Genomic DNA, 19,182 nt, shown 5'->3' on the forward strand with positions numbered 1-19,182 from the left:
CAAATCTGAAGAACAGTATGGACAATTTCAACCTGGATGAATTGTTGGACCTGGCAGAGGCATATGTCGGACCGATGATAGATGCGATCTATCGTCGGTTGATCGATCGAGACTTCGCTCTGGAGGACCCAGAGGTAGTCATGGTGCTGACCGCCCTGATCAACATCTTGGGGCATGACAACCGTGGGGACCGCCCCACGGAAGTCCTGTTGAGGGCAGAATATGGAGAGAGGGGATTACTAGACCGCCCGAACATGAGAGTGATGAGGTGGAGAAACGGGGCTCTCTCAGGGAGTGACTTGGCGAATGAGCCTGGATTCGGAAGTCCTAGGACTTACCAACCAGGTGAAATGCCTATGCCCTCCAAGCTCAAACCCGGGCTGACGAGAATGCATCAGGAGATGAACAGCGAGGCTGCCTCGTCTGGTTCACCACTGAGAGCAGCTGTGCCACCAAAGAGGGCGAAAGTAGGACAGAAGGTTCAGACGAACCAAACCATGCAAGATCTGGATGGGATGAAGGATGAACTGGAAAGGACGAAAAAGGAGCTGGACGAGATGACCAAAAGCATGCTCAAGATGGAGGACGATCGGGACATGTGGAGAAGATTGTTCGAAGACTGCAACAAAAAGCAGGGTCAAGAAATTGAGCGCTTGAGGCAGGACTGCAAAGAGCGATCGGAACAGATGGCGTTGACAACGGCCGTTGAGAAAATGATACCTGCAAGGAATATTCCTCGTGGGCAGTCCCCGATGGAGCTCTTGACGCCTCGAGAAATGAGTCAAGCAACGGAGACACGGCTCCCGACAGCGACAGATCGAGTAACGATCCCGGACCCCTGTGACACCTTGGGTGACCCCATCGTGGAACAAACGGTGAGGAAGCTAATAGAGACAGCTGGACGATTGGTCGCCAACAAGAATGCGCCAGGTTCCGGGGTGACTGCACCCTATGGAACGATCGACGACACGGGCAGAGTACGACTCTCCCAGACCGTGATCAGACAAGTAATAAGTGACGTGACGCCACTCATGGGGAGCTCGAAGGCCCCAGAGAGAAGAATACAGAAGGTGCCAGCGAAGAAAGTGTCTCGTGTAATAGACGTACAAAAGAACAATCAATTGAAATATAATTTCACGGGAGTTCCAGAGACAGATCCGAGAGCTTGTTTTAATCGAGCGACTTGGAACCCGGCAGTAAACCTGCAGCAACCACCACTGATACTGGGAGACAGCTTGGTCAGAGTACTATCGAATTTGAGGACCTCGTGGGTCACCATGGAGATGGCCTTTGGAGGCGCGACGATAGCCCAGTTATATCGAATGGTGGAACTGATGAATCCAGGGAGGATCCCCAATGTGATGTTCCTGGTTGGAACGAACGACATCTCCAGAGGTTCAGATGAGCAGGAAGCACTATGGGAATCAATGATGATGTGTTTGTTTACTACCCTCTGACAGAAATTCAATTGCGCGGTACTGACCGTTTGCACTGTGCCAATGAACACGAGGAGCTTGACAGCAGCAGGGAGAAGGCACAACGAAGGAGTCGTCAGGTGGAATAACATCTTGAGGAATCTCGCAAGTCGGAATGCCAGAAGAATGATCCTCATGGACATCGAACATGAGTTGAGAGCTATGGATCAGGCCAGACTGACCACGGACGGCATCCACTTCGATAGTATCGAAGGACAGGCTTGGTTGAATCGAGTCTTCCAAGAGCGGTTGGACGAACTAGAGGCGGAACTCTTTGACACAGGAGTGCTGAAGGAAGGAGGAACAGCGAGTTACGCGGTGATTACTACCTTTGTGCCTCCTAGCCTGGAAACACGCTTGGGGACGGTCCCAGCCGTCACGAACTACAGACAACAGAGCTCCAGCGAACCAGGTCAAAGGACAGACGTACAGGATCGTTTGGGAGAAGCGCCGATGAGGAGGACCATCCATCCTAGGAGAAGAATAGGACCTGTCAACCCAATCGAAGAGACAGCAAGCACGTCTAGATCAGACACGAGATCGGAGACGACAAGTACCAGTCGAGAGGAGAGACGCCCGGGCAGAGGCTCGTTGATGTGGTCGAGACCCATACCGTCTCCCTGGCATGTATACAAAGATGAACTAATTAAGCTGGATCTAAGATGCAAGGAGGATGCTGAATGGAGCGACGCTATCCGTCAGCAGACTGTACTCGATAACCGGCGTAGACTGATTGATAGCCGCTAGTTTAAATTTCAGCTCCACGACGGCCTTGAGATTTGCTGACCTAGAGGGACTGCCCTCTAACAACACAATGGGATCAGTGAACGCGAGACCATTGCAAGATGTGAGATTGAATCATGATGAAGGGAATCGAGAAGAGAGACATGGAAGATTTCTAGTGACAAGGGCGCCGATCGGAAAACATGTAAAGATGTTCAGGCAAGTAAGCTCACCCCCTGATCATGTGAAGGAAAAAATATACCCAAAACTAGTGAATCAAGATGGTGATGTCCATAGATACGGCGGATTGAAAGCGATAAAGAAAGATGAGACCATCTTCGCCGCCTATGACAAAGCAGAAATGAGGAAGGCCAAGATTATGATAGTAGCGAATTCAGAGTTCGTGTACACCTCCAAGTCTCTGTTTTGGCCGGACGTAATTATGTTGGCAGTGGTCGACCTGGACCTACTGCAATCGGTATCTCTGGCTATAGGGGTACAAAGGCAGACGGACATGAATCCAATTACGATCGTGTTTGCTGGCATTAATGACCATCTACACAGTAGAGGTTTTCTGAGCATACTCAGAGATCCTACAACGGCAGAGAATGCTGTGTGGCCAGCGATAAAAGATATCCTTGAGTCGAAGGGTGAAGTGGTGAATGCGACGAAGGAGGGGTCGTTCACCAAAGTGACACCGAGAGTAGTATTCGCGTTGTCTCCGGGGTATGCACATCTCCCGGATGGACTGAAGTTCGTGCATGCGATTGTGACCTTGCTTTCGGAAAGAAATTATGATGTGATCATATCAGCCCCAAATCGCATGATAGAGATGGAGAACCTGAGGCCACTCAAGGCTGAAGTACCTGCAGTGTGGTCAGATATCTCAAACGCGATGAGAGGATTCAAGGACCATGCGCTACACATGTTAGTGTTGGACGAGGTGCTGGGGTTTGAACTGTCCAATTTCAGTCGACAGCTCAAACTGAAACCGGGAATAGACGACGACCATAGAGTGATCGCAGCGATGTCCAACGACTTATGGTTCCTAGCAATGGAAGTGACAGGTGAAAACACGAGAAGGAAAAATTCACTACAGACTAGAGCTCATTTGGAGGCGATGGTTTTGAGAACCAAGCCGGAAGCCAACCAGTGGCTACACCTAAATCCTCGAGTAGCGGCATTGGGTGCAGATGCTTTTGAGCAAGGCCCTGTGATGATCACGAAGATCCATGCCTACTTGTTAAAGGAAGTGAACCTGGCGGAAAATGCCAAAAAAAAGACCGCTGAATTTGTAAACAGAATGTGTCCGATTACCCTGGAAACCTTCTGGACCCAAGAAGTGAAGGGACAGGAAAGCTTTGAACGGACGGAGAGCATGCTGGAAGGGTTGGGAGCCGGATGGACCGCGTCCTTCTTGGCAAAAGTCTACCCGAAAGTCTCGCATTACTTGATAAAAGAATTCCTCCAAGCAGTAGTGGAAGTGTCAATAGTGGAACTAATAGTGGAAAAAAATTTGAATTCTCCCATCAAGATGACACCGCAGGACAATAAAGGAGAGTTGGAGAGTTGGTGTATCTGTCAAGAACCAGGAGAGGAACGATACGATCAAAATTGGTGATTGATAAGATCAATGCGATGAAAATGAAGTTAGGCAGCAGAGTGATGCCGAGGAGAGTAGGAAAGACGAAAGTGGATTCGGAGATATCGATGAAAGCTGTCAATTCAGCGAAAAGGAAACGAGTCGAAGAGGTCATGGATTTGGGATAAGGTGATTATCAATTGCCTGGCACAGATAAAACGTTGACTGATATAGCGATGGTGCCACCCATTCTCATGGCGGGAATAAAGTCAACAGGTTATAAATCCAAAAGGAGTGTTCGCACTCTGACTGGAGCAACCTTAGAAATGGAAATACTCAGCCAATGTGGAGAGAGCACAATGAAAGACTTTAAGCCACCTCCCATGAATCATGGAAAGGGAAATGTCGCAGGACAACTAGTACCAGTGGAATATAACCGACTGACAGAGTATCGGAGGCTGTGTCGATAGATGAACCGGCCGGTGGATACATGGAAATGTTGGAGTACCGAAACTCGGCTAGAGGGTATGTGATGGCTTTGGAAGACAAGAGTGCCATGGAGGGTTATCTGGAGACAATGTTGCAAGGCACCACCCTCAAGCAGAAGGCGTACGGGACTTTAGCGTCGTCTGAGATACAAGCAGAAACGATGGAGCAGTTGGTGAGCCTTCCATGGAAAGCAGTGGTAATAAGGTACTTCGAAGAAGAGATAAGGACTACGCCAAGAATACACAATCTCGTGGTAGTACCTTACGTAAGAACAGAGTTACAACCGAGGTTTGGCTGGTGCATGATGGGACTGACTCGCGAAGAGTATGATTCAGAAGAAAGGAAGAGGTCAAAAGAAGAGACGGTTTCCCTTATGACGAACCTGAGGGATCTGATAGTCCAAGAGGGAGCAGCAGTAGTGTGTGCGAAGCGGAGAGACGCTCTCTGTTTCATTCGATTCATGATAGAGCAGATTTCACTACCTGCATTGAACACTTGTGTTAAGATGCTGAGGGAAGCGGTTAGATGGACTTTTGACATTGATTGCGATTACCCTCGGAAACTTGGTAGGACTAATGAAATTGACACGTTGTCCAGAGCAGATGAGAGAGAGTGAGGAATTTAGATATGAAGAAATCCACGGACTCGTGGAATAAGATAAGAGACCTGAGACACACTCTTATCCAATATCTCTTTACAACAAAATCGCTTTGGAACGGGAGAAGACGAGACTATCGAAAGAGAAGGAGATGTTAGACGACATGTTGGAGGCATGCACCTGTTAACCGATCTGAGCTTGGCTATGTGAACCGATCCCTTAGCGCTGATCAGAGGAGTCACGGAATTTGTGACAGTGATCTATGGACCAGCAGTCACGTTTGCGTTCCCTGACGTTAAGGTGGAGGCATATAGGAGGTCGGCGCTGCACCTGAACCTCATATCAGCAGTGGACGGTAGTGCACTAAACTGGTGTGAGCAGCACACATTGCGGGAGCTCATGAGTGAAGATCTGTTATTTGCGAAAATATCAGAGCCAGAGATGACAGTCATCAATTTTGACGATCACTTCCTTGATCGCATGGGAGAAGTAGAAAGAGGACACATCGAAGTGTTTCCGAAGATTTGGAATCTGAGACCCTATGATAAAACGAATGGTGAAATGACCAGAGTGCCTCGTCTCAGTGCCGCATATCATAAAGTGAGAGAAGAGACGAAGGACTGGGGTGATTACGAGAAGCTGCCGGAGGCAATCCTTGAATTCCCTCTGATAAGAAGGATGTTACTCGGAGCAGTCTCCGTGGTACAGACTCCTAGGTTGAGAGCATTCGAAACCAATGAAAGGAGAGTAGGGAATTTCGTAGCAACAATGGATACATACTTTGTGGGAAGAAATGCCGCTGTGTTACAGCACACACGATTTGCCTATACGGATCAAGCGACGAGAAGGCGAATAAGCAGCGCCGCGACTCCCAAGCCTGGATGATTGGATGAAGAATGGGCGGGATTAGGCTTGGCGCCTATGAAAATGAGAGGCAGGATCGAACTGCCTGAGGCCTCCTTGATCCTGACTTGTGTAAAACTGGAGTTGACGGTAGTGGGAACGCTGCGAACGAGAACTTTCCTAGCACCCTTCGGCTGCGAGGAAATCAAAGTGGTCCATGGAGAAGAGGAAGATAGATCGGCCGGTACATTGATCATACCGAAATTTCCGGAAGGAGACGACAATGATAAACAAGGACCCTCGAGCTCAAAGAGAGATATGTCAGAAGGAGATGACGGACAGGGAGGAAGCCGTTAAACCGAAGAACCCGTGCAACAAGATGCAAGTCAAGCTGGTGGGGAAGACGACAGGGCATCGACAGGAGGAGTATCCAGCCTGGATTTCAATATCTTCAGTGATCTTGAGAACAACGCGGATACATTAGAGACGACTGAGCCAGCGGATGAAGGCACTTCGACACTGGAGCCTCCGTCAGCCTTTATGGAAATGAAACGGAATTTGCCGGAGAGCAGCTCTCCTGGCAATTCAAGAAATAACGAACAAAGAATCCTCATGGACTCACCTAGAAGAAGAAGAATAGAAGGCTCAGCCAGAGTACCTTTCTTGGGAACGTTGCCCGAAGAAGAAGGGGAAGTACATCACCGAGACCACGAAAGTAGGACGGGATGCAGATTGCACAGAGTGGCGTTCATGGAAGAAGTCTGGACAGTAGTTCAGAGCTATGGGACCCAGTCCATTCTGAAAACAGGTCTCAACCGACCCTTGATGCGGGAAGTCCTTGACAAGCTTGATGAGTGTGAAGGGAGATTGAGTGAGTTGTTGATTGACTCAGCCACTGATGAAAGTGAAGCGAATTCTCCCATCAAGATGACACCGCAGGACAATAAAGGAGAGTTGGTGTATCTGTCAAGAACCAGGAGAGGAACGATACGATCAAAATTCGTGATTGATAAGATCAATGCGATGAAAATGAAGTTAGGCAGCAGAGTGATGCCGAGGAGAGTAGGAAAGACGAAGGTGGATTCGGAGATATCGATGAAAGCTGTCAATTCAGCGAAAAGGAAACGAGTCGAAGAGGTCATGGATTTGGGACAAGGTGATTATCAATTGCCTGGCACAGATAAAATGTTGACTGATATAGCGATGGTGCCACCCATTCTCATGGCGGGAATAAAGTCAACAGGTTATAAATCCAAAAGGAGTGTTCGCACTCTGACTGGAGCAACCTTAGAAACGGAAATACTCAGCCAATGTGGAGAGAGCACAATGAAAGACTTTAAGCCACCTCCCATGAATCATGGAAAGGGAAATGTCGCAGGACAACTAGTACCAGTGGAATATAACCGACTGACAGAGTATCGGAGGCTGTGTCGATAGATGAACCGGCCGGTGGATACATGGAAATGTTGGAGTACCGAAACTCGGCTAGAGGGTATGTGATGGCTTTGGAAGACAAGAGTGCCATGGAGGGTTATCTGGAGACAATGTTGCAAGGCACCACCCTCAAGCAGAAGGCGTACGGGACTTTAGCGTCGTCTGAGATACAAGCAGAAACGATGGAGCAGTTGGTGAGCCTTCCATGGAAAGCAGTGGTAATAAGGTACTTCGAAGAAGAGATAAGGACTACGCCAAGAATACACAATCTCGTGGTAGTACCTTACGTAAGAACAGAGTTACAACCGAGGTTTGGCTGGTGCATGATGGGACTGACTCGCGAAGAGTATGATTCAGAAGAAAGGAAGAGGTCAAAAGAAGAGACGGTTTCCCTTATGACGAACCTGAGGGATCTGATAGTCCAAGAGGGAGCAGCAGTAGTGTGTGCGAAGCGGAGAGACGCTCTCTGTTTCATTCGATTCATGATAGAGCAGATTTCACTACCTGCATTGAACACTTGTGTTAAGATGCTGAGGGAAGCGGTTAGATGGACTTTTGACATTGATTGCGATTACCCTCGGAAACTTGGTAGGACTAATGAAATTGACACGTTGTCCAGAGCAGATGAGAGAGAGTGAGGAATTTAGATATGAAGAAATCCACGGACTCGTGGAATAAGATAAGAGACCTGAGACACACTCTTATCCAATATCTCTTTACAACAAAATCGCTTTGGAACGGGAGAAGACGAGACTATCGAAAGAGAAGGAGATGTTAGACGACATGTTGGAGGCATGCACCTGTTAACCGATCTGAGCTTGGCTATGAGAACCGATCCCTTAGCGCTGATCAGAGGAGTCACGGAATTTGTGACAGTGATCTATGGACCAGCAGTCACGTTTGCGTTCCCTGACGTTAAGGTGGAGGCATATAGGAGGTCGGCGCTGCACCTGAACCTCATATCAGCAGTGGACGGTAGTGCACTAAACTGGTGTAAGCAGCACACATTGCGGGAGCTCATGAGTGAAGATCTGTTATTTGCGAAAATATCAGAGCCAGAGATGACAGTCATCAATTTTGACGATCACTTCCTTGATCGCATGGGAGAAGTAGAAAGAGGACACATCGAAGTGTTTCCGAAGATTTGGAATCTGAGACCCTATGATAAAACGAATGGTGAAATGACCAGAGTGCCTCGTCTCAGTGCCGCATATCATAAAGTGAGAGAAGAGACGAAGGACTGGGGTGATTACGAGAAGCTGCCGGAGGCAATCCTTGAATTCCCTCTGATAAGAAGGATGTTACTCGGAGCAGTCTCCGTGGTACAGACTCCTAGGTTGAGAGCATTCGAAACCAATGAAAGGAGAGTAGGGAATTTCGTAGCAACAATGGATACATACTTTGTGGGAAGAAATGCCGCTGTGTTACAGCACACACGATTTGCCTATACGGATCAAGCGACGAGAAGGCGAATAAGCAGCGCCGCGACTCCCAAGCCTGGATGATTGGATGAAGAATGGGCGGGATTAGGCTTGGCGCCTATGAAAATGAGAGGCAGGATCGAACTGCCTGAGGCCTCCTTGATCCTGACTTGTGTAAAACTGGAGTTGACGGTAGTGGGAACGCTGCGAACGAGAACTTTCCTAGCACCCTTCGGCTGCGAGGAAATCAAAGTGGTCCATGGAGAAGAGGAAGATAGATCGGCCGGTACATTGATCATACCGAAATTTCCGGAAGGAGACGACAATGATAAACAAGGACCCTCGAGCTCAAAGAGAGATATGTCAGAAGGAGATGACGGACAGGGAGGAAGCCGTTAAACCGAAGAACCCGTGCAACAAGATGCAAGTCAAGCTGGTGGGGAAGACGACAGGGCATCGACAGGAGGAGTATCCAGCCTGGATTTCAATATCTTCAGTGATCTTGAGAACAACGCGGATACATTAGAGACGACTGAGCCAGCGGATGAAGGCACTTCGACACTGGAGCCTCCGTCAGCCTTTATGGAAATGAAACGGAATTTGCCGGAGAGCAGCTCTCCTGGCAATTCAAGAAATAACGAACAAAGAATCCTCATGGACTCACCTAGAAGAAGAAGAATAGAAGGCTCAGCCAGAGTACCTTTCTTGGGAACGTTGCCCGAAGAAGAAGGGGAAGTACATCACCGAGACCACGAAAGTAGGACGGGATGCAGATTGGACAGAGTGGCGTTCATGGAAGAAGTCTGGACAGTAGTTCAGAGCTATGGGACCCAGTCCATTCTGAAAACAGGTCTCAACCGACCCTTGATGCGGGAAGTCCTTGACAAGCTTGATGAGTGTGAAGGGAGGTTGAGTGAGTTGTTGATTGACTCAGCCACTGATGAAAGTGAAGCGAATTCTCCCATCAAGATGACACCGCAGGACAATAAAGGAGAGTTGGTGTATCTGTCAAGAACCAGGAGAGGAACGATACGATCAAAATTCGTGATTGATAAGATCAATGCGATGAAAATGAAGTTAGGCAGCAGAGTGATGCCGAGGAGAGTAGGAAAGACGAAGGTGGATTCGGAGATATCGATGAAAGCTGTCAATTCAGCGAAAAGGAAACGAGTCGAAGAGGTCATGGATTTGGGACAAGGTGATTATCAATTGCCTGGCACAGATAAAACGTTGACTGATATAGCGATGGTGCCACCCATTCTCATGGCGGGAATAAAGTCAACAGGTTATAAATCCAAAAGGAGTGTTCGCACTCTGACTGGAGCAACCTTAGAAATGGAAATACTCAGCCAATGTGGAGAGAGCACAATGAAAGACTTTAAGCCACCTCCCATGAATCATGGAAAGGGAAATGTCGCAGGACAACTTGTACCAGTGGAATATAACCGACTGACAGAGTATCGGAGGCTGTGTCGATAGATGAACCGGCCGGTGGATACATGGAAATGTTGGAGTACCGAAACTCGGCTAGAGGGTATGTGATGGCTTTGGAAGACAAGAGTGCCATGGAGGGTTATCTGGAGACAATGTTGCAAGGCACCACCCTCAAGCAGAAGGCGTACGGGACTTTAGCGTCGTCTGAGATACAAGCAGAAACGATGGAGCAGTTGGTGAGCCTTCCATGGAAAGCAGTGGTAATAAGGTACTTCGAAGAAGAGATAAGGACTACGCCAAGAATACACGCTCTCGTGGTAGTACCTTACGTAAGAACAGAGTTACAACTGAGGTTTGGCTGGTGCATGATGGGACTGACTCGCGAAGAGTATGATTCAGAAGAAAGGAAGAGGTCAAAAGAAGAGACGGTTTCCCTTATGACGAACCTGAGGGATCTGATAGTCCAAGAGGGAGCAGCAGTAGTGTGTGCGAAGCGGAGAAACGCTCTCTGTTTCATTCGATTCATGATAGAGCAGATTTCACTACCTGCATTGAACACTTGTGTTAAGATGCTGAGGGAAGGCGATGAGCGAGCGAAAGCCTTACTCTTCTCTTATTAGCACTGCTGGATATGCAGCAAAGCAAACCGATGAGGGAAAATATGAAAGAACCCGAGGAGTTAGAGCCCATGAGGAAGATAGACGGAATCAGGAGATTCTCAAACAAGGAGCTGAGACTCACTAAAGAATCTATGGGGGCATTGCCGAAATCCAATGAATACTGTGGACCGATCAAGAAGAAGTCGTACAGCTACGTATCCGGAATCATAGGGATAGCGTACAACCCTTTCCTGAGTGAAGACATACGCGATTGCTTCTTCGATTACGAACAGGCAGTGTTACTAAGATTCTGGACGTCGAGAATTGTAACAATTTAGAGCGCTAATAATCCACAGGCCAAATTGGGACTGGTCTTGGAAGAAGAGGTGACTGCACCTTCCGTGCCAAAATCCGACAAAAGAGTGGAGTTTGGTTGGGATTCTCAGATGAATTACTGAGAACGAGCTTGATGGCAGTGTGGGAATTGATGAGGCCATCATGGTGTCCTGGTCCAACGCTGACTCGATATTACGGGCGACACAAGACGTGCAGAGGGAACTGAATGCAGACTGTAACCCGCGTGACCTTAACATTATATACAATGTGATGATAACGGCCTCTAGGAGCAACGGAGAAGATAAAGTGGAGTTGCCTGGCTGGGGACCAGAAAACTGAGTCAAACCTGGTAGCTGTCTGGCGGAAGTCTTTGGACTGGAGGGTCACGTTTGTGGAGGTCTGGACTGTGTGAAGACCCTAGAGAAACAATACAAGCAATTGACGGTATTGTTTGAAAACGTAGTGATGAAAGCAAGAACGGAAACGGAACTGATAGCGGATTGTCATGGAGGAACCGAGGTGAATCTAGTGACTACACTAGGATTCTACAGCATGTTTAGTTCTTTAGAGTCACTATTGAATCTAGAACAGTGAGACTTATTGTAGACCATCAGGAGCACGATATTTGGTGGGTTCGACATTGGCTCCAATGTGCAAGAGCAGATACCCGGTACATTTCGTAGCTGTGGATGTAAAGAGTACAATCGTGGATCAAGCCTTCTCAGTGCCGAAGTGTGTGAGACTGGCGAGAATGTCCGAGAAATCTTACGAGTTGCTAAGTAAGATGTTCTCAGCAGTTCCAGAGAGAACCAAGGAAGAGTTGGAATCGATACTGGGAAAGAAGTTCATGGGATACGTGAGCGGGAACTTCAGTGACTTTGAGAGACAGAAACAGAGAGGACCATCTGTTACAGATTACAATACAGTAGACGAGAATGATGAAGTCCACCGAGTGATGATGGAAGTGGAACCATTACTGGAAGCTTCGGGAAAACGAAATTGGAGGATCATCATGTTGACACATGACGAGTTTCCCCGCCACTGCTTGCTGCAGACCTGGTGGTATCCCAAGCGTAGTAATCTGGTGTTGATCTGGGACTCTGGAGAGCTGCTCTCCATGGGTTTACCAGACTCATCACAGCCCATAACAATAGTGATAGTGGGAGTTATGATGGCGATACGATGGCTGGAAGATCATGTGAACGAAAACAATAGACAGGAGGCACCGACGAGAGAACAGTTGCGGAAAATAGACTGTCTAAAAGATTTAGATCTTTTTGAGACAATGTGCAAAATTCTAAACATTCCGATGGAAGTGAAGAAGATATAGGCAAGAAAACGATTGATGCATGGTTGTACGATTATGCTAAGAAGCTTATGTCGAAGCACGGCAGGGTGTACAGTGAATATCAGCTGGACATTGAAGCAGGAGCTTTCAAGCGAGCTCTTTAGAAGTTTTAGAACTTTTAAACGACGAAAAAAGAAGAAAACAAAGGAGTGATGAAGAAAAAGTTAAAACTCAGAATTGTGTTATGTGTGTGAAAAAACTCAAGTGAGAAACCAAGCAACCAAGTTGTAATTGAAAACTGAAATATTTAGTTGAGTTGTGAAGTTGTTGCATTTATAAAATTGCATTTTAATTTTAGTTGAGTGGCTTCAGAGACACTTACTTACTATTTATTTTGAAAGGCTTGAGTGAAGGAGTATATTTAAATATTCCAGCCTGCATGACTATTTTTAATCAGCTAGGAGAACTGATCACTTTGTGGTGATATGAAAGGCTTGGGTAATCTCTCGAAGAGGGAGATTGTTTCACTGTTCTTTCTAAACCACAGAGTTTCTTAGTTTTAATATTCAGGACAATAAAAACCAAGATTTCCGAAGGAAAGAAGCATAGTAGGATAATTTTAGCTTGTTGGTTGGCAGGACTGTCCTGCAAACCAGCACCTTTTAAATCTAGGAGAAAAAGTTTTTAATCAAGACATTGACATTGGAAGTCGGAAAATATGTTTTTATCTTAGGTCATATCCTCAATGTGCAGATTAATGAAAGAATTTGAAGGCTATAGTGATGTAGTATGATGCCATTTATATTCTGCAGTGAGTCGATATGACGTGGATAAAATTAATTTCGTGCATTTTGTAAATTCTGTTCGATGACACTGTACCTATTTTACGAACATTTCAAGATTCAATGAGGACATTGACCAGACTGTCCGGGGAGTATGTGAAATTCGACCAGAATGGATCAAAAAACAGATTCAGCATAATCGAGTTTTTAAGCAGCGAACCTTCCGAATTGGCGATTTTGAAAGACTAAGAGTGTTATTGGAACGATTGGCCAAACGGTGAAGGTCAAGATATTCTGGTGTTTTGAAATTTTAAAAATTTGAAGTATGACGTCATATTTCTGAGAAACGTCAGAAACGGCTATTTTGGAAGAAAGTCGAAGAAAAACACAACAACAGTAGTTGCGATAGCGAAAACAACGGAAATTGTATTGAGAAACAACAACAGATTGCAGGAATAGCAGAGACCGTTCCGAGTTGCAACTATTGTTGCGCTACAATAGTTGCAAGGCCGTTGCGAACAACGGTGAAGGGTGGAGAACCAGCCTTCCGGAAGGAAATAAGAGCCTTATTTCCCCGGATTCAAGAATCCGGAAGGGTCTCGGGACTGGAACTGATAGTGTTTTATATAAACTTTTAGCTTCCCTGTCATGTCTTGATTTGAATTTAATTAACATCTGAATTCATTCTATTAAGATGAGAAGCTAGGAGTTGGGGGAAAGGGTTGATCCATCTTCGATGGAGATGATGATTTTATCTACTGAACAAAAACAATAATAATTCGATAAGTAGTAGTAGCCCTGAATTTAGGAGTGACCTCGTGGTCTGGGGATACTGAGACCCAGCCATGAGCTCACTGTTTTTGCATGTAATTAAGTTAATTTGAGTGTTTTGACCGAAGCCGAAAACAGTAACGTTTTTTGTCGACCCGATGTTAGAAAGACCACCGAAAGTACTGGCTTGGTAGAGACCGTGAAAAGCATGTAAAGCTCTGTTTAGACGTTGGCCAGTCGTCTTAGGACTTAGTTTTATTTTCCGTCGATATGTATCTTCCGGGCGAATGTTACACTGAGCAGATACAACTTCAACCTGAATAAATCAGAGTTCAGAGATGGTATTTACTTAAGATACGGATGGGAACCAACCAAAACCCCACTCACATGTGCATGTGGTGCTGATTTTAACTTGACACATGTGCTTCACTGTGCAAAGGGTGGTTACACACACATAAGACACAATGAAATTAGAGACTTATTCGCCAAGCTCATGAACGAGGTTTGCCATGACGTCGAGATTGAGCTGAAGCTTCAGCCATTGCAAGGCGAAAACTTTGTCAACAATTCAACTACAACTGAAGATGAGGCGCGACATGACATTAAGGCGAACGGACTCTGGAGTTCACGAATCAGCCGCGCTTTCTTTGATGTGAAAATTTTTAACCCCCATGCCAAAACATCGCGAAAATTGCATAAGGATGCATACAAATACCACGAAACGCTGAAGAACTCCAAATATCAGCAAAGATTTTTAAACGTAGAGCAGAGTAGCTTCTGCCCGCTAATTTTTGGATGCACCGGTGGCGCTGCTCCAACAGCCACGCGGACGATGCAGCGATTGGCCGGAAAACTAAGTGAAAAAAGACAAGAAAGCTATCCAGAATCTATAAACTACATAAGAACTAAAATAAGCTTCGCGCTCCTGAGGAGCTCTATACTTTGTATAAGGGGGTGCAGATCGCTATGCAAAGTTCAATTTATCGACAACTCCATAAGCGCTATTGTAGAGGAAGGACGGCTAAGATAAATTAACATTACGACGATGCATTTAATGCTGATTTATGACTTCATTGCTGATATATATGCATTTTTATATCGCTGATATGGCCCTATCCAGCTTGTGCACTTACCGTAACTAAACGGAAGGGCCTCTTGTGTAATTTAGTTTTTTGCTTTAAAAAAAGTAGAAAAAGGTTTTTTTTTATGAGTATAGGTTTTTTACTCTTTCTGTTGCAAACTGATTAGCTTTCTGGTTTTGTTTTATAGCATAGTTTTTCAAAACAAAATTGAGTTTTTCGTATTACAGATATATATTTGTAACAGTCGCCTACTTCAGTCACATATGAGGCTTAAGAAAAATAGGCCCTATAACCATTGGCTCAAGAGTCAGGGACACTATCTCTTGTGTTTTTCTACCTCAAGAACGGTCGGAGCCAATTCGGTTCGCTTGCGACATGAGACTAGAACCCGTTACATCTTAAAGGCTACTACGAAAATATCCCCCCACTCTAGAAAATAAGAACGTCCCATACTTAGGTCTCAAAATACCCAAAATACACGAACGCCGTTAAAAACAGGGTCGGAACAATCCGTTAAGTTACTTTTTATTGGACAGTGGAACTTTGACCCATTTCAGATGGATCAACCTAACACTCGCCTTATCTCAACGTAACAATCATAAAACACACTGGAGAAAATTAAATTAGGGACTCACATGTTGATGCAATCGAGCACAAGGAGTAATTAAATTGGTAAGCAACTCGAGAATTGGATAATATAACAAGATAAGTTTGATACTAATCAGTTTTGATAACAGAAGCAAGTTCTGGCTCTAGAATCGGAGTTTTTGTGTGAACCATTGGGACACTCAAGCTGTCCACCTTTCCATTGAAGGCTCACTCTAGTTCGTTTCGAATAGTTGTTCTCTCTTCTTTCTATTATCTCGCCTCCTATTTCGGGATAAGACAGCTCTACTCGTGTATTATTTTGTATCGGGAAATTGCGAATAGCAATTTCCTGCTGTTTTTCTTGAGTATTTTCCCGCAATTGTAAATTCGGTCGTTCTGATTTTTCACTTTGTGTTTTCAGTTGGTACGAGAAAACTGAGCATGACAGGCTCCATTCGAAATTTTGAAAATTAACACTTCACTCCAAAATTACGTATTTTCGTGTCTCTCAAGGTCAAACTTCCAGATATGACCGACTGGCACATACTCCCCGGACTCAAGATCGATGTCCTCATCGCGCGCTGTCTCTGTCAGTGAATCCCCAGAAGCTCGAGTGTCACTCAAGATACAGTGCCAGTGGTCATTTACAGAAGTTTGCAGCAGACTTAAGTTTATCTACCTTCCAAAATTCACAACCATATAAAATTTTCACACTATCGCTAAACAGCAATCAAAATCTGCAAACACCTGCACCTATGAATTCCCGCTTTTTAAGCTGGTAATTTAAAATTTCTTTTGTCCTATTCAATCAGGAAATTGTCATGCAGCATTTTGATTTATATAATAGATCTAGCATATTAATAACAAAATCATATTTGTTAAAATTTCTTTTTCGTGAACCCAGATTTCATCCGAGTTCACCCTCGATCCCCCTCCCTCTCAAGACTCAAGACTCTAGAATTTTCCTTTTGAGCCACCGGCTCACCTCGTGTTCTTCGCCCTCGAGGTACGCGACCCAGATGTTTTTGTGCCTCTAGTGCCTCTTCGTCATCGGAGCTGATCAAAATCTCCTCCCAGGCCTTCAGCTGTTCATAGGATCGCATCCACTCCCTTTGCTCTTGCAATCTCTTCATTTGATTCGGTAAGCTCTTCACCTTCGACTCCCGGTTCACACAGAAGGAATTGTGAAGACTCATGCTTACATTCTTCGCCAGGTCCTCCTCCAGTATCGACTCCCTCGCTCTAGTGTTGTCTCTGGATACTCTACCCACTCTTTTCCACCCCGTCGTGATCCCATTTCGATGGGTCAGCAGAGGTCTCTTGAAGGCCTCTGGTCCTATCTCGGCCTGGAATTGTCGATATTCTTTTTGATGTTTCCTCATGTGATCCTTCGTCACCACATATAACCAGGATGTTAACGTCGCGCGAAACCAAGGAAAGAATCTCAAGCGGCTCCACACGTGTCTGACTTCCATTGGTATGGCGAATACCTTGCATGCTGTCTCGAACAACTCAAGTCTCCTGCTGTAATCTATCGCGTGAATCAACTCTGCTTCCCGATACTTTGCTATGTTTTCTTCTATCCATCGTAGAGCCAGCATTGTGCTCACCACCAAGATGGTCACGTTTTGTTGATGCTCGGGTAGTCCCAACGACCTGATTTCTTCTACATCCCAGTTCAGGCAGAGATTGGTTTGGTCTGGGTACCACACTGTCTGCGCCAGACAGTGGCATGGACAATCCCCGTGTGTGAGGTCGATGCTCCTAAGATTGCGTTCTCCCGAGGCTTCTAGGAGAGGCTCAAGTTCCATCATCTTCTCGTGTATCACGTCGACTTCTTCCAAGTTTGGGGCACCTACCATGGGTTTCCCAATCACGTTTTGTCTCTCGTGGTCACTTGTATTTTCGCTCTCCAGGCCTAGAAGTTCTTCACCCCAGATTTCACTCAAGTCGTCCCTTTGTTCTTTCGGCACTGTTCCTCGGATCTTCCTCAACAGCTTGTGTGAATGATGTGACATCCGAGCCATTCTTACACATTTGGGCACTGAGAAGGCTTTGTCTATCAATACCCTCTGGCTGGACACTTCTACCATCGCCATGTGTAATGGATAGTGGCTGCCACATAGGTTGGCCATCACTGACCCCACTAGGGACTTCGTATTCAGAGGCAGTCCATAGGCTTCACTCGTGGGAAATCCCATCTCCGCTTCGAGTCCAACCTTCCAACTCTTGATGTGTTTCTGGGTCACTTGCAACACCCCGGGCCATGACTCCACGCTCAACGCGGTCACCAAGTGGTGTTCTGACTCTAGCTTCTCCAGTGACTGGAGACTACACATTCTTGAGAAGAATCCCAGAGCTGTCGCTAGGTTCACAGTGGTACTCGCGTAACACTCAGCCACTATCTGTATCTCACTCCTCTCCCTTTCGGTGATATCTTCAAACCAGGTGACTAGGTCTTCTTTCTGGAAAGACTGTATCCTGATGCATGATCGTCCATCACAGGTGTGCTCGCCATTCCCACACGTCGAGTCAAGACAACTGCCCGGCTCCATCTTCTTTACCGACCCTGTTTCACTCGTCATCTCACTTGACTCCTTCATCTGAGGCAGGATCAGTGTATGTACTATACTCAAGGTCGCCAAATCTTCATCCTCTGTCGGTGCCAATCTCACTCGCTCAGTGACTTCCTAGATCAGGCTCGCATGGGGATGTGGACACCAGGAGGGCTTGAGCAATTTCCACACCACTCCCAGATTCGTGGTCAACATGCCGTTTCCGTTACTCATTTTTAGTTCTACTCTTTTACTTGAGCGTGGCACACTTACTATTTCCGGTGTTTTCTCGAGAATCAAACCTAGGCTAGGTCTCTCTCTCTCTCCACAGTGTCTACCTCCATTATCTTCTCTGTCCAGAACTTCAGCAGCTCCGCCACCTCATAGTTTCTGTGGGCACCTACAGCTTCTAAGTCCAAGAAAGGGTTGTATGCCATCCCCATCACTCCAGACACATACTGGTACTCTCCCTTTTTGTTGGGTTTCAAGTACTCTCCCGACGAAGCCAAGTTACGGTGAACGTCGTGTTTCTCCTCGAACTTCTTGTTGTAGAATCTCCGTATCTCATCTAACTTCCTGTGGCTCTCTAGAGATTGCCTAGAACCATCCTCCTTTTCTATCCCAGTACTCTGGTACACATTCAAGATGACTGTGGAGACTCTCTTTTCCAGCGTCCTGCTTCCAATTGCTCTCTGGTGACATGCTAGGATGGTACTGTCAGTCATCATCGACATTGTCCATCTCAAGAAACATTTAGCATCTTTCCTCCTTGCCAGACTCAAGCCTGAGTTGTTTCTAGCAACGTGCTGCATCAGCTTTCGATATACCTCTAGATTCTTGCCTCCCAACTTCAACTTATCGTACGAAGTCAGTGTCTCTAACTTTATCCCCAACAGACTCCACGCGAACATCAGTTGTCCTGCGGTCCTGATAAAGGGATTCGCCATCAACAGCGATGCCGATGAGGATGTTCTCATCGCTTCTTCAAAATGATCTTTTAACAAGTTCTGCCAAGTTCTTTTCAGTTGGCTCCCCAATTCAAATTTATTGATATCAGCCTACTGCTGGGTAGCCCAGTTGCGTCGTTTGCTTGCAATGTTTCCAGGGCCACCCACCACGGTCGGGAGGTGTTCCTCGTTTTGTTCTTCTCAAGAGGATCGCTTGTCACTTGCTTCCCAATAG

The sequence above is a fragment of the Symsagittifera roscoffensis genome, chromosome 1 (assembly GCF_963678635.1).
Source record: "Symsagittifera roscoffensis chromosome 1, txSymRosc1.1, whole genome shotgun sequence".
NCBI lineage: Eukaryota > Metazoa > Xenacoelomorpha > Acoela > Convolutidae > Symsagittifera > Symsagittifera roscoffensis.